This window comes from Molossus molossus, unplaced genomic scaffold, assembly GCF_014108415.1.
Source record: "Molossus molossus isolate mMolMol1 unplaced genomic scaffold, mMolMol1.p scaffold_m16_p_13, whole genome shotgun sequence".
In the NCBI taxonomy this organism is placed as follows: Eukaryota; Metazoa; Chordata; class Mammalia; order Chiroptera; family Molossidae; genus Molossus; species Molossus molossus.
The window spans coordinates 54,601,853-54,617,436 of record NW_023425348.1 but is presented as its reverse complement, the minus strand read 5'-3'; the positions used below and the strand labels follow the sequence as shown (position 1 = coordinate 54,617,436).

The window sequence follows — 15,584 nt, the reverse complement described above, 5'->3', positions numbered from 1 at the left end:
AACTAGTGCTCAAGAGGACCATTAATATGAACATGCTTTAGGTAGTGCTTGGTTTTAAGAAATAGACTGCTGGGTCATGGGATCGTGGTTTCTCTGGGTTTGTATCTTTAGCACTGCCTCTGGTGTCAGGTAGTAAATTTCCCAGTGAATCAGTTGCTGTAATGAGAAGTTCAGATGGGCAATTTGCATTTTATTATCAATTAAAATGGAAACATATCAGGTAATTGAAATATATTTAATCTCAATAAGCAGATTTTCTTTTTTATTTTATCATCATGTAGTGAGTAGTGTAGGAAGAGCTCTGTGAAGCAGATTTTGGAGCTTTCTGAAGGGCAGTGCTTATGAATCGTTGGCTCTCATCGCTCCGTGGGCGTGAGCAAAGGAGAAGGCAGCGAAGGACAGCAGCAGACGGGCGGCATGGTGGTAAAGGTGATCGTTGTGAGGGAGACAGGGAGAGGACCGGCGTCCGCACCTCCAGCAGCCACCTCCCATCACCGTGCTTGGGTGCAAGGACTGGGTTCCTAAAAAGGCTCTCATTCCCCAGTGGCTAACACAGGGATAGCCTGCTCCACACAGACCTGCTGTCCCCCTCACTTCTTACACTGTAGGAATGCAAGGGATGGAAGAGCCATCCTTCCAAGGGTGGGGGCACCTCTCAAGCAGGAGGCACCCCCAGACCCCAATCCACTGCATTTCCTCATCACAAAAGGGAGAAGAAATGAAATACTAGGTAGAAGGAAACCTTGGAGTCTTTCATTTCTTCCCCATGATGAGAACCTTATCGTGGCCTTAAGGATGCCTTTGGTCTTTAATCCTTATGGGAAAAAAGGATATTGAGTTGAGAAATTTGAATACAGATACAGATACAGATATTGGAATTTAAAGAGTTGGCCTTTCTTTTGTAGATGGTGATAACCGGTGAAAGTGTTGGGTGTGATGAGTAATGCAGTCAGAACCGGGCAATGGCAAGGCTTGGCCGTGGTTTATGGTGCTGGTGGGGGAGAGCAGCATCCAGAAGAAGGAACTGGCTGCGAAGGCAGCACAGTCAAGGAATCAAGGGGCCTGAGCAGGTGTGGGTGTGGGGACTGAGGGCAAGGTGTGGGCCTGAGAGATTCCAGAAAGGAAGCTTCTATCGGATCTCTTGACTAGTAGGCCATGAGCAGCTGGGCCAGATGGGGCTGATGAAGGATGACTCAGTTTCAAGTCAGGTTGGCTCAGAGGATGCTGGTGTATTCCCAGGTGAGGGAGGCAGGGGAGAGTGGGATTGTGCAGTGGTTTTATCGTTTGTTTGTTTGTTTGTTTGTTTGTTTGTTTGTTTTTATCAGGGATTGGGAACTTTCAGACCCAGAGCTTTAGGGAGTTTTGTGTTGATGGTAGTGTTAAGTAGCTTGACTGTGGTGGTGGTTACCCAAAGCCACAAATGGCATAATGTGAACAGAGTTCTGCAGGGAGAGAGAGCTGAGCAAGCTCTGCAGATGGTGGTGACATCAGCGTCTTCGTTTATATATTGTACTGTGGCTGTGTAAGATGTTAACGTTGGGGAGGCTGGCTGAAGGGTGCATGGGACCTCCTTGTACATTTCTCGGTACTTTCCTGTAAATCTATAATTACTTCAAAATATAAAGCTAAAACAAGCAAAAGTCTCTCCCAGAAGAGTCTAATTGAATAAATTTGAGGTGGAATCTCACCCCCTCTGTTTTCAAAAGTATCCTTAATGATGCTGTTGCACAGCTCTGGCTGAGCCCCGATGATTTCAGGAATAAGATGCAGCTTTGCTATTTGGTGCACAGTGTAAAGAGAAAAAGAACTCTGAACCGAATCTAAAGTCTTGGGTTCCAGGGCCCTCTGTCCTGGGGATGGGTGACCATGAAACATCCCTCAACCTCTCAGCGTCTCCGTGTCTTCCTCTGTAAATGGGATGGTACTCCTCCCTTGCTGTCTGATGGTCAAGTGTGTGACTGCATTGAGCACTGTCGGGGTGTCCCTCCCAGCCCCACCCTTTTCCAGGAGACTGCCACATACACAGCCCACTGCACAGCTGGAGCTCAAGGGGAAAATGTGGGGACATGGATTTGGAGCCTTGTACACAGAGTAATTGAAGCCGTTGACTGGGAAGAGAGGGTGGCAAAGAGAAGAGGGAGGAACAACAATTCGCAGTTGAGAGAATCCGGGGGTAAGACAGGAAGGAGCCCAGAGGAAGGGGGTTAGCTGGTGAGAGACAGAGAAGGAACAGCAGGAGAGCTGGATGACACTCCCCCAGGGACGGAGAGAATTTCAGGAATGAGAGGCATCTGTTTGAATGAACCCACAGACAGGTGTGAGGACACAGTCTGGGGAGAAGCCAGTGGATTTGGAAAGTTTGGAGCATGGAAACCTCAGCAGGAAGCTTTAAGGTGTTGGGGTGGGGCTGCAGGTGTTGGGGTGGGGCTGCAGGAGCCGGGTGGGACGAGCAGGCCTGGAGGAGAGACCTTTCTGCCAGGGATTTCCACTGTGAAAGAGAATCAGGAGCTATGGTAGGAACAGGAGCAAAGTTTCACACACACTCACATACACACACAGAAAGACTCTCCAACAAAAAATATATTTATAACATGACATGCCTACTCATACCCAGTTACATGCACACAGGATCGAAACAAAACATTGTTTTATTTAATCCTCACCTGAGGATATTTTTCCATTTATCTTCAGATAGAGTGGGAGGGAGGGAGGGAGAGAGAGAAACATCAATGTGAGAGAGACACATCGACTGGTTGCCTCCCACACGACCTCGACCAGGTCTGGGGACCAAACCGCAACTGAGGTATGTGCCCTTGACCTGAATCGAACCTGTGACTCTCTGGTCCACGGGCCAATGCTCTAACCACTGAGCAAAACCAGCCAGGGCTGAAACAAAACTCTTAAGAAACAATAGTTACCCTTACAATGTGGGAAGCATGCTATTTTCTATTATAGTCTGGTCTATGTTATTCAGTTGTATTGTATCGTATTGTATTGTGCTGCGTGTGTTTCTCTCTTGTTTAAAAATCAGATTGTTCTGGAGACCCTGACCACATGTTAGAGTCATTTGGAGAACTTTTAAGAAATCCAGGTGGCCATCCCTTAGCTCTGGTGATTTCACTGGTCTGAGTAGCAGGTGCCTGAGGTCCTTGAGGCCAAGGGGTGGAGCAGGGCCTGTAAGGAGGGTGGAGAGTGTGGGGTCCTGGGCATGGAAACCAGGGTTGCCTTTGGGAAGAAAGGACCCATCTTTGTCCCCCTCGGAGGATCAGATGGGTAAATAGGGAGAGAGCTGGGGGCAACGAGGAATGCAGCAATGGGTGCTGAGGCTGGGAAAGCAATCGCATCCTCCGGAGTGCAGGACGCCGGGTGGGTGGAGGGCATGGTGGGAAGGGGTCTGGTGCCAGCTGGACAGCCCTATGTGGAATGGGCAGGGAGGTGACCAGTGATGGGGCTCCTTGTGAGCAGCCTGAGCTAAGCTCTCAAGAGGGGAGGAAGAGACACTTGGGACTGGCTCTCGGAGGCAGCGAACCATGTCTTGCCTTAGCAGAGGGCTGACGGGCTCTTCAGCCTGACTTGCAGGAGGCTGGCTGTGGCCACGTCCTGGCGGGCTCCATCTGGGGCCTGCTTCTCTTGGGCATCTCCTCCCTCAGCACCGGACTCCCATTCCCCTCAGGGCAGGCCCGCTCAGCTCAGTTCACAAACCTTTCGAGTGCCCAGCCTAGGCCGAGGGCGCGGGGATGATGGACCAGATGTAGCCCCGGACATCACGGAGTCATGCAGACAAATGTGAAATGGGGGTGAACCACAGCAGGACCCGGTTTCCAGGCTCACTTCCACCACTGGCCGGTCGTCAGTCTTTTGCTTTGGGTGTTTAATGTGCCATGTGGGGACATCGGGCCCTGCCTTGCCCTGACTGTCCCATCGTCACTGAGGATAACGTGAGTAATGAGGACATAAGTGCCACCTAAGCGGCGAGTTCCTTAGAGTGAGCTAAAAGGACAATAACCACAATCGTTGGCATGTCGCCGCTGCTCGAAGGCGGCCCTTGTTTCCCTCTCTCCCGAAGCAGGGTGCTCAGGGAGGAGCACGGATTGGCACCAGGCCAGCTTTCCAGTCCCAGGGCTTCCTAGCTGCTTCCTAGCTGTGAGTCCTTAACCTCTGCGAACCCTGTTTTCCTTATCTATAAAATTGGGACGTATAATTCCTGCCTCCGGGATTGTTTGGAGGCCAGAATGAGAGCACGCAGGATGGAAGAGACGTCGGTGTTTAAAACTGTAAGTGAAGCCCTGGCCAGTTTGGCTCAGCGGTTAGAGCGTCCGCCTGCGGTCCGGAGAGACCCGGGTTTGGTTCCCGCTAAGGGCGCGTACTTCGGTTGCAGTTTGTCCCCGGCCCTGGTTGGTCGTGTGGGTGGCAGCCACTCGATGTGTCCCTTCACGTCGATGTTTCTCTCTCTCTCTCTCCCTCCCACTCTATCTGTACAAAAATGGAAAAATATCCTCGGGTGAGGATAAAAAAAAAAAAAAAAAAAAAAAAAAAAAAAACTGTAAGTGAATCAGGAGTACGGTGCTTTCAGAGTGTCTTCCTTGCTAAGCCTTTCTTCCCGGGCGTTCGCCACAGGCGCTGTGTGCCCTGGTGTCTCGTAACGTCTTCTGCGGGCACCTGTTGCTTTGGGGTTAGACTTTGGTGTTAAGCTGTTTCCATAAACACAAGAAAGGGGCAGGTGATTTCTGCTTTCTTCATCCAAGCCCTTTGGACCTTTAGTGCTCTCTCTCAGGAACCCGGGGCTGAAGGCTCTGCCTTGGTCCCTGTGTAGGAGTCCGCGTCCCTGTTCTCTGCCTCTTAAGCAGTTTCCTAAACAAGCTTCACTCTTTCAGGGGTTGACTCTTGTATGGGATGCTGGCACTATGCTAAAGTGAGCTCAAACTTTAGTGTTGGAGCTTGACTAAAAATATAGAGACTCAGATCAACCACATTCCTGCCTCAGGACCTTTGCACTTGCTGTTCTCTCCACCTGGAATGCTCTTGCCCCTTGTTATCTGCACAGCTTGTTTCTTTGCCTCTGTAGGCCTTTGGTCAAATGCCACCTTGTCACCCTATTTAAAATGCAAGCCCTTACCTCTGGTACTCCTTATTCCTTCCTTCTTTCCCTTCAGAGCACCGATCACCATCTGATGTACTATACTCACTTGATCACTTTGCTTATTTATTTGGACATTTTCTCTCCACTTGTGTGTAAGTTTCATGAAGGCCGGGAGATTTGTTTTGTTCATTGCTGTGTCTCCAGCACCTAGTGTATGTAGTACCTGGTACTGTTAGGTGTTCAATACATATTGATTCAGTGAAAAGAATGAATGAGTCTTGTTTCTGTAGGTCTGGAGCAATTACTAGACATCTGCATTTTAATAAGCTTCCAGAGCATTCTGGTGCAGTGGGACTTTCAGATCGTCGTCCTCCATCTGTACTGCAGCTGGGGCCTGGGATAGCAGGCACTGTGGGGTGGAGTGTCCCTTCCGGAGATGGGGTCCAGGGATCTGCCTGCCGTCCCAGGGCGATGGCATGAGTAGGGGGAGGAATGCAGAGCAGGAAGGTGAGCTTCTCCTGCTGTTACCACCACGGGCCTGAACTTAGGACCTACACACGGAGTCAGACGGCCAACCCTGAGCTCCCTTCTTCTGTGTCACCCAATCTGTGCAGGCACTCACCACAGTGGGGGAGACTTGCCAGTGCTTCCCCTCCCTGCCTCCTCTTCCTTGTTATCTCAAGGAAATGGTGGGAATCCAGCTCGGAGCCTCCTGGTTTTAATTACCACGCTTTTCAGTGACTCCCAGTGGGCCCATGACTTCGGCTGGGGCTGAGTGATTCAACCTTGTAGACCTCCGGAGGGGGGAAAGCAGCATGATTTGCAGCTGATAGCGTCATGTTTGCCTTTGATTCTTGGCACTCATGCATTCATGCATTCGTTCATTCATTCATCCATGCATCCATTCATGTATTCAATCGCTCAACAGGTTTTTGATGGCCACTTAATTCCGGCCAAGTACCTTGGCACATAAGCATTCCACACCCCCTTCCCTTGCAAACTCATTCATGTGACACAGGTGTTCCAGGTGACACATGGTGCAGAGCAGGTGCTCGATGAAATGAGCCCTTTCAGGCTCCTTTATGGACTGTCCCAGAGTTGCCACATCCCCCCAATCTGGCCACTCCCACTTCCAAAAGTTTTTGTCTTTGTACTCAGTTTCTCTGCTTCCTTTTTAAACTCATGTCCGTATTAAGTAAACTTAAAAATCATACGCTCTTCTCATGCTCCTAGAAGTTTCAATATGAAATCTGAATTTTATGACTAGAAGTACATCAAAACAATGGCAATATCAGATCTTCCTTTAAGAGCTGTATTCCCTAGAGAGTCTGACTGCTCTTGGCGGGCAGTGACTTGCCCGGCCTAACCCAGCTGCTGCTCGCCAACAAGAGACTGGCCGCTCTCCGGCACCTCCCACACCCGAGGATGGGATTAAGTGGTCTCTCCTGGGCTGTCGGAGCTGTTGGCTTGGGGTTCCCGCCTTCTCACCGGCCTCATCTGCTCGAAGCCTCCCATATCTGTTGGCAGGAGGAAGCACAGAACTGGACAGGCCTTGAGAGGAGGTGGGACAGAGCGCCCCACCCCCCACTACAGTGTCAGAGAGGCAGACTGCCAATCAAGCCCCAGGTGGCCCTTGGGAGGAAACTGAGGACCTATGTCCAGCCGAGACTTACCAGGGCCCCACCATGTGTGAGCAGCAGAGCCCCCCTCATGCCGTGTCCCTGCTTGGTCCAGTGGCCAGTCTTCCTGCTGTCTACACTGTACGTGGACGTGGGCCCACGGCAAGGCAGCCAGGTCTGGCTAAGTGGCTTGGGAGCATTTGCCCTACTTAGCCCTCTCTGGGAATGATCGTCCTCCCACAATCCCACCCCCTTTGCCCAGCTCGAACTTCAGGGTGCACTCAGGTGCCACTGCTTCCAGAGTCTTCCGTCCTCTGCACTACGCCCCCACTGGCAGGATCGGGGAGTGCACATGCCCTAGCTTCCTCCCTCTGACCGTGTTTGCGCTGGTTATTTGTCACTAAGTTACAGCAAGCCATTTAATGCAGACTAGCCAGGGTGACCAGTGTGCGAGGGTCACAGTGCTCAACATCTCAGTGTCCCTCCAATAATCCAGTGCCCAGCACTTAGTAGTCACTAAGTAAATTTTGTTAACAAGAGGTCAGGGAAGTAGATGTGATTACCACTGGCATTTCATAGATGAAGAAGCTAAGTCTCAGAGAGAGAAAAATAAATAAAACATTAAAAAACATTTTTAAGTGACCAGGGCTGAAGCTCACATAACCAAGAAGTGATGGGATAGGAATTCTACGTCAGCTCTTCTGGCCCTGGAACCCACGTTTCTGCTTCTCACCATACTTCAGGGAACCTGGGGGATATGTGGACACCAATTCAGTCCTGGGCAGCTATCCCCTGAGAGCCAGCCACACCGTTGATTCTTGGGGAGGGCAAATCGAAGCCAGTGGGATCCACACACACGTTAAAAAGGTGGGCCTGTGCCCTGGAGTCCCAGGGTGGGTCAGCTTCCCCCGTTCCCTCCTAGGTACAGGTCCCGGACCTACTTCAGTGCAGGGCAGCAGGCAGGCATGGCCAGAGGGGTCCAGGCTGGCATCCAGGCCCCTGGCTAACCCACTGCCTCGCAGGCTGCCTCTCCCCAGCATGATAGTTTGACCCCCTCTTCTCCAGACCTGAGCCTCAGACCAGAGTGACTCCCAGTGCTGCCAAGTCAGAGTCCTAATTAGGCAGCCCGCTCAAAGAGCATGTAGTGCGTGCCAGAGACTGGTCTAAGTACTTTAGAGAAATTAGTATTTCTCTGTGACAATGGTTAAGAGCCATTATCAATGTCATTTCATTTTTATTTTTTGCTTTATTGACTTTAGAGAAAGAGGAAGGGAGAGGGAGAGAGAGATGGAAACGTCGATGAGAGAGAACATCCATCGGTCGCCTCCTGCACTGGGGACAGGCCCACAACCTGGGCTTGTGCCCTGACCAGGAATCGAATCCGCCACCTCTTGGTGCATGGGTTGATGCTCCACCCCTGAGCCACACTGGTCGGGCTTTTGGGGCTTTTTTTGTTGTTGTTAATATCAATGTCATTTTATATAACAAGGAAGCAGGCACAGAGGAGTTAGGACCTTGTCCCAAGTCACACAGAAGTGGCATTTGAACCTAGGTTGTCTGATTTCAGAGCCAAGTCCCTGACTATTAAACAAGGCTGCCTCTGGTGCACCGCAGCTCTCTGACTCCAAAAGACTTATTTGAAATTGTTCCTCATTCTCTTTCCTCCATTCACTCTGGAGAGAGAGATGCTGGGCAGCAGGGCCAGTGAAGAAGAAAGCAAAGAAGAAAGCTAAGAGAAGTGTGTGGCTGTTTCCCCAGCTGGAGACTTGCGGGCATCAGATAAGGAGAGTCCTGTTGTACAGAGGTCTCTAGGCTCCTGTTGGGGTAGAGAGGAAACTGAAGAGTTGGCAATCATGCTCTAGGTCACCTGAGAGGGGGGCAGCTTCCTATTTCCTTTGAAATAGGGAGAAGTCAGTATGCCTGTGTGTGCACACATATGTGTACCAGGGTTTGCACATGTGTGCTTCTGAACACGTGTGTGAGTGAATATGAACTTGTGAGTGTGCATTTCTGCAGTGTGAGCATGTGAAAATGCTGTATGCAAGCATTTATGCACCTGGTATCTTAATCCACTTGGGCTGTTGTGACAAAATACCACGGATTGGATGGCTGGAACAACAGACATTTACCTCTCGGGACCTGGAGGCTGGGAAGTCTGAGATCAAGGTGGCAGCAGATTCTGCGTCTGAGGCCTGCAGGCAGCTGCCTTCTCTGTGTCCTCGCGTGGCCTTTCCTCCGTGTGTGGGTGTAGGGAGGGGGAGCAAGTGCTGGTATCTGTTTCTCTTTTTATAAGGGCACTAATCCCACCGTGGGGGTTCTAGCCTCATGACCTCAGTTAACCCTGATTACCTCCAAACACCATATGAATTTTGGGACATACACATTGTGCGAGCATCGGGCTTCTGTGTGCTTGAGGGAGCAGTGGTGTGCATGGAAGTCCCCACTAACATGGCTCCGCCTCTTCCACCATGAGCTGGAGCCACCCTCACAATCCTGATGAATGACAAGTAATTGCACAACTGGGAATCATTGTTTTTTTTAAATTTTAGGTATGAAAATCAGTGTGGTGATGAAATAGAATCGGAGCTCCAGATTGCTTGCTGCCAGCTGCTGGGCCCCCCGGCCCCCCAGTCTCTGCAAAGCCCCCGTCCCCCCTTGGCCCGGAGTCTGCCTAATCATTGTTTAATGTTTCAAAGATGCTGTCCTGCACAAGAGATATGCATCCCAGGCTTTAAAAAATACCAACAACTTTGCATGCAGCTGGAATAATTGCAGAAATAAAAAAAGCAGAGGAAAAAATGGTCAGACAGTATTGTGCTTTATGGAGCTTAAAGAAGCCCGTATAGCTAATCTAATTACAACCGAGCCTCAGGCAGCCTAAAGGTATTTATACAGCCAGGAACGTGGGCTGTCAGCTCACTTAGCTGAAGGCTTTTGTCCCCACCCACCACTATTCCTTTGACCAGGATGATTGGAGTGGCCCACCCTCAAGACTGGGAGTGGGTACCCAGCAACTGGGAGATGGAGGCAGCCAGTACTGAATTCTGCAGGAGTCCTGGAGACTCTCACCTTTGCTCCTTACTGCCTAAGGCCACTCTACCTGCCCAATTCATCCTTCATCGCCAGCCTGAGAGTTGCTCTTGGCCACAGCCACATGTTGAGGTCCTTGGGTGTTGTCTCCTGAGGAAATGGTTTGTGTGGCTCTTGAGCCCCTGCCTGCTGCTGGTGGCAGATGCCTAGCCCTCCCGGGGACTCAAGCCCTGACCATAGGGCTGGGCCCTGCTTCAGCCTGTGACTATGGGGTGGAAGGGAATCAGATAAATGTCTCTGACAGAGTCAATGGGGTCAGCTTCTGAGCAAACTCTCAGGGCTTTGCAAGTTACACCCTTCTCCGGGGCACCTAGACAAGGAGCACCTGAGGGGGATCAAATGTAGCCCATGCTCTCCATTAGTTAAACTGTGCATGCTGGAGTGAATCTGTCTCAGATGGTCCTTTCTGGGTCCCGGCGGGGGCTTTCTGTAATGCATACCAAGGTGCCATGCGCTTGTTGCCCAGCCAGCCCTGACCTCTGCAGAGAAGAGCAGCAGCCCATGTCTCTGCCAGGGGGCAGCCTGGCCTTAACACAGCTGCCGCCACCTGCGGTGGTCCCTGCGCCTGCTGTCCTCCGAACTCCAGCCCTCCTTAACCTTCTGAGTTGGTCCTACACTGGGCCTTTGCGTCCGTTCTCCACCAGTTCTCAGTTTCCAGCTGGGATGGAGCCTTGCTCCGACACCCTCACCCACTAGCTGGGCCTTGGCTCCCCATCTAGACCTGGCCAGCCTTCTTCCTTGAGGGGCTGGACTCTGCTCCCTGTACCGTCAAGCCGGGGGCCCCTCTCTTCTGGTTTGATCCTCTTGCTTTCCTATGTGCTGAGGGCTGGGATCCCTCCCCCTGAAATGAGCACTTACTTAGTGATGCCTGGGTGTGCCTGCCCGCTGGGGACACTGCCTCTTTGAGGACCTGCCCCAGAGCTCAGTTTCCCCAGCTCCAGACCTGCTATTACCAACCTCCTCCCTGCCCTCACCGGCCACCCTGCCGAGGTCCCAGCACTCCGCACGGCCACGTCCGCCTGAGTCTGGCAACAGTGAGAGTTAGTTCATCACCCTTTTGGGTCCCTTTACCAAAAAGGAAACTGATTTAGAGAATCGGGAGCTTCTCAACGTAGTTCCTGCTAATCAAGAGTAGCCCCTAGAGGGCTGTAAGCCTGCCGGTTCCTCTTATTTTTGTTTGTTTGTTTGTTGTAGCTCAGGAGCTCCCTGCAAGCAGTCTGCAGCCATGGGGTTTGGTCATTTTGCTTTACAAACCAGTCGGGGTGACCAGTATTTGATGAACAAATTTGGCGGGAGCCAAATACAAAAAGGCCTCTTTGGTCAACTGTGTGACCATCTATCAAAGGGGAAATTCCCGGAGCCGGAGCGCTGAGCAGAGCATGGGAGGAAATCAGGGCGGTGTCTCTAGCGCTCAGGTGAGGGGCCCACAGCCCGCAGCGGGGAGTCACGCTGTCCCTGGAAAAGACACAGCCGCGGCCCGGCCAGCAGGAAGGTCTCCTGGTTCGCTCCTGGCTCCCAGCCTATCCTGCTCAGCAGCTTGGACAGACAAGCTGGAGCCAACACTGAGTGGAGCTGACCGTGGGCGCTGCTGGTAAGCCGAGTCCTCCCTCCGCTTTCCCAGACATTGAAAACCGCCCGAGACCCAGCAGGTCGAACCCTTCCTAGGAGAGCGAGCGTTTGGATGTGGAATGCCCTCTGGGGAGGTGGATTTCCGAGAGGTTGCCCCACACTGTGTGGGGAAGCAGGTGTCCTCCAGCAGCTCCGGGGGCCAAGTGCTCAGCAAAAATGGTGTGTGGACAAGGCTTGGAGTCTGCAGTCACCTCAGATGCTGCCCCGATCTGCCCTGCAAGCTAGCTTTCAGAGCTCACGGGAGACCAGCGCGCCCCTGGTTTGATGTCAGGGTTGAATGTTGTGCTGGAGAGAGCACTGGGGTCTGGGGAGCCAGTACCAATGACTGGGGCCTGAGGGTCCAACGGCAGGCATGGGCCCCCCTGTGCACCACTTCAACAGAAAGATGCACTCACTGTGGAGAAGGGGTGCAGGGAGGGAAGTTTTTATTTTACCAGGGTCCTAATCTAGTCTCAGGGGCCCTAAATTGGGGGGAAACTGCCCCCCGTTTTTTTCAGGGACCGCCTGGCCTGTCTGCTCAGGTGCACAGGGACTTCCTTGCACCATTTCTGCTTACGGTCATTCACATGCATCGTCCAGCACACCAAGTTCTAAGCTCTGCGCTGGGGCAGCAGGGGCCCCGCTGGGGTGGTGGGGGGCCCCCTGGGGCGCTGGCCTCTGATGAGCATTAGTCAGGGATGACAGCAGGCCAGCAGGCAGACTCTGCCGCCCTCCTTTGACACAGATGTGGAAATGAGCGGCCTCGTTCCTGGTTGTGTTTAGAAGCTCCTATCTCATGAGCACAAGGTGCAAGGAGAATTTTAGGGAGGGAAGCTCTTGAACAGAAAGACACCATGACAACGTCAGATCAGTGAGCAGGAGGGCTGTGGGCTCGGATGCCATTCTTGGTCACATCCTGGTGTCTTGAGGCCTTGGAAGCGAGTTGCATCGGACACCTTGTGCCAGCCTCGTAGTGGGAGAGGGCGTGGCGAGCACCCAGAAGAGTTGACCAGGCTGAGGAGAGACGGATGGTGGGAGACTCACTCACAGCAGCGTGTCAGTCCCCTTGGGCTCATCTCACTGGACTTGTCCCAGGGCAGGAGGCAGGCGAGGGAGGCAGGAGCCCAGGCCTTTATGTGCACCAACTCTGGGCGTGGGTGGCGGGGAATGGAAGTGCGTGAACTCACCAGGGCTCACCCAGGCTCACCTACTTGTTTCCCTCTGCATCACCTCCTTCCCTTGCACTTCCTGGGACCTGCAGCCCTGATCGATGACGATGGAGTAGGCCTGTGGTCCTTGTGGTTGGCGCCGTGGTGGTTGCCATCTGGGAGTGAATAACCACAGAATTTCAAAGCCGAATGAGACCCAGGGAAAATGTTTCTCTCATCTGGGAAAAGGAATATGAATGAGAACGTTACAAACCCAAATCTTTAAACCCTTCCTCACCTGGGGAATTGGATGGGGTGAATTTGAAATGAATTAAGAGTTAGATCAGGGCTCAGCATTTCCATGGGTTTCGAGCCAAATGGAGATTAAAAAGACTGTCTCCGGCAGGGTTAATGGTGAAGGCGACGCTTCCAGCGTGCCTTGGCAGAGAGTCCCCGCCAGGGGCTCAGAGGGGAATTGATCAAAGGACCCTGCTGATGAGATCAGAGGTGGAGAGAGGCTTCTCCACCCAGACAGTGGGAAGGAATTAACCTGTCACCAATTGACACTCACTGATGCAACAGAAATACAGCCACGTGGCAAATTTTAATGCCAGGCTCTACCGCGGTGACATTTAACTCCCTATAGCTTCCTTAAGGTGCTCAGGCCCCAAAGAAAGGAATCTTTTTACGTGCATTGCAAGAGGTTTCTGGCTCAGTCTCGTGGACTGAGTGGGTCTGCGAGCTTGTCTGTGCTGTCAAATTCCATTTGGCTTAAACATAAGAACTAATTCGGAGAATCAAAGAAAACAAAGTTGTTTGCCAAGTGCTTCTGACCAGGGCTGCTCAGGCAGGAGGCGAAGATATTGGCTGAAGTGACTGTCTTTTCTCTGAAAGAACATTCAAGGTGGTGGTTCAATCCTTCTGGAGTGAGTTCCTGTGTTCTTGGGTGCCTACCGCTGCCCTCTGGACCTGTGTGCTCTGCCTGCCTGGGACACATGAGTCCACCAGTGGGTGAGTCCCACTGTCAGTGAATTCTGGAGTTCTGTGTGGCAGGAAAAACAGAACTGGCATTGGGCTCCTACAGTGTGCCAGGTGCATCCATTGGAGGGGTAGGGGAGGAGAGAGAGAGATGGGGAGATGGATGAATGCTGGGTGGATGGATGGATGAATGTACTTAATCTTCTTTCATTCGATGACATAGGTATTTTATGCTCATTTAGAGATGAAGAAATAGAGGATCAGAGCAGGAAGTGAGTCACCAAAGTTCTCATGCAAAATGGCAGAGCTGGGGCTTGGATCCACGTTTTCCAACTCCAAGTGCAGTGTGTGCCTCTTCTCCTTTGGGTTCTTGCCCACTAGGCTTTGTTTTAATTGTTGAAAGTATTACAGATGTCCCCCCTCTACCCCCCTGTTGACCCCCTCCGCCCCTCGCCCGCTCCCTGCCTTCCCCACACTGTTGCCCATGGCCATTGGTGGTGCATGTAGGCATGTACGTTCTTTGGTTTCTCTCTCCCCACCCCGCCCCACCCCCCTTCCCTCTGAGGTTTGTCGGTCTGTTCCCTGCTTCCATGTCTCTGGATCTATTTTGTTCATCCGTTTATTTTGTTCTTGAGATTCCACATATAAGTGGGATCATGTGATACTTGTCTTTCTCTGACTGGCTTATTTCACTTAATGTAACCCTCTCCGGGTCCCTCCATGTTATCTCAAAGGGAACCAAATGGAGATCCTTTTTTTTTTTTAAACTGCCTGCCTTTTACCTAGAAATGGGTTTGGATGAACTGCACGTACAAGTAGGTGGCCAGAAGGAGATCTTTATGTTTTACTCAGCGAACATGCATTGATCACTGAGTCAGCAGAACTCGCAGATGGAGCCTCAGACTCCTGGCCCCAGGGCACACTCTTCTCCCCGTCATTCAGACCCGGATCTGGGCACTGCTGTGAACATGCTTTGCTGATGTACGTGAGGGCCAGTCAGTTTGGGGGCCTGGCCCAATGACATGAGTTCTTTTCTTTTTCCTTTATTGATTTGAGAGAGAGAGGACGTTGAGAGGGAGAGAGAGATGGAAACATCAATGAGAGAGAACATCGACTGGCTGCCTCCTGCATGCTCCCCACTGGGGATTTGGCCCACAACCTGAGCATGTGCCCTGACCGGGAATCGAACCAGCGACCCCTTGGTGCATGGGTCGACGCTCAACCAGTGAGCCACACCGGCCAGGTGACATGAGTTCTTCAAAAGCAGTTTCTTCTGGCTGGTTGCAGAAAGAGGAGTCACAGAGGTGCATTCTGGTGACCTGAAAACGCAGACATCCGTGGGCCACGCGGCAGGGACCTGCAGGTGGCCTCTCCTTGCTGAGAGTGGCCCTGGTTGACAGCTAGCTGCAAAACATGGATTTGAGTCCCACAACTGCAAGGAAAGGAATTGTGCCAAAAACAGTGAGGCTAGGAGAGGACCTGAGGCCCAGATGAGAGTTACAGCGCTGGCTGACTCTGCTGTCAACCCAGTGATACCCTGGGCAGAGGCTCCAGCCATACCACACCTGGACTTCCCACCTATAGAAACTGTGAGACAATCAATCGGTGTTGTTTTAAGCTGCTACATGGGCGGCATTTTGTTGTATAGTAACAGAATACCAAGACAGTCTCCTACAGCGTGCCGGCCACTCTGCTGGCCACTGGGATGTGGGATTGGCGTGTTCCCTGCCCTTGGGGCGCACAGCCTGGCGTGCTAGATAGTCAGGTCACAGCCAAATGATGGCAGACTGTGATAGGTGCTGTAAAATACGTCAGTACGATGATCGGAAACAAGTGACACGTGGAGGGAACATGCTTCAGATTAGATAACTGGAGGCGGCACCTGTGAACTGGGCACCGGAAGGATGGAGGAGAGTCAGCCACCTGAAGAGCCATGGAAAAGGGTTTCAGGCAGAGGGACCGGCACGTGCCAAGACCCCGGGGTCGATAGAGCCGCACATATTGTCAGTCACAAGAAGGCAGCTGTAGCTGGAGGGTGGTCAGGAAGGGGAAGGACGGTGT

The 15,584-nt window shown here is 52.1% G+C and overlaps 1 protein-coding gene across 1 annotated transcript in view; it reads left to right on the top strand.

The window, feature by feature from the left end:
• Positions 1 to 15,584, top strand: part of GALNT18 (polypeptide N-acetylgalactosaminyltransferase 18) — a 326,286-nt gene that overhangs the window by 180,315 nt on the left and 130,387 nt on the right. The gene's annotated exons all lie outside the window — the stretch shown is intronic.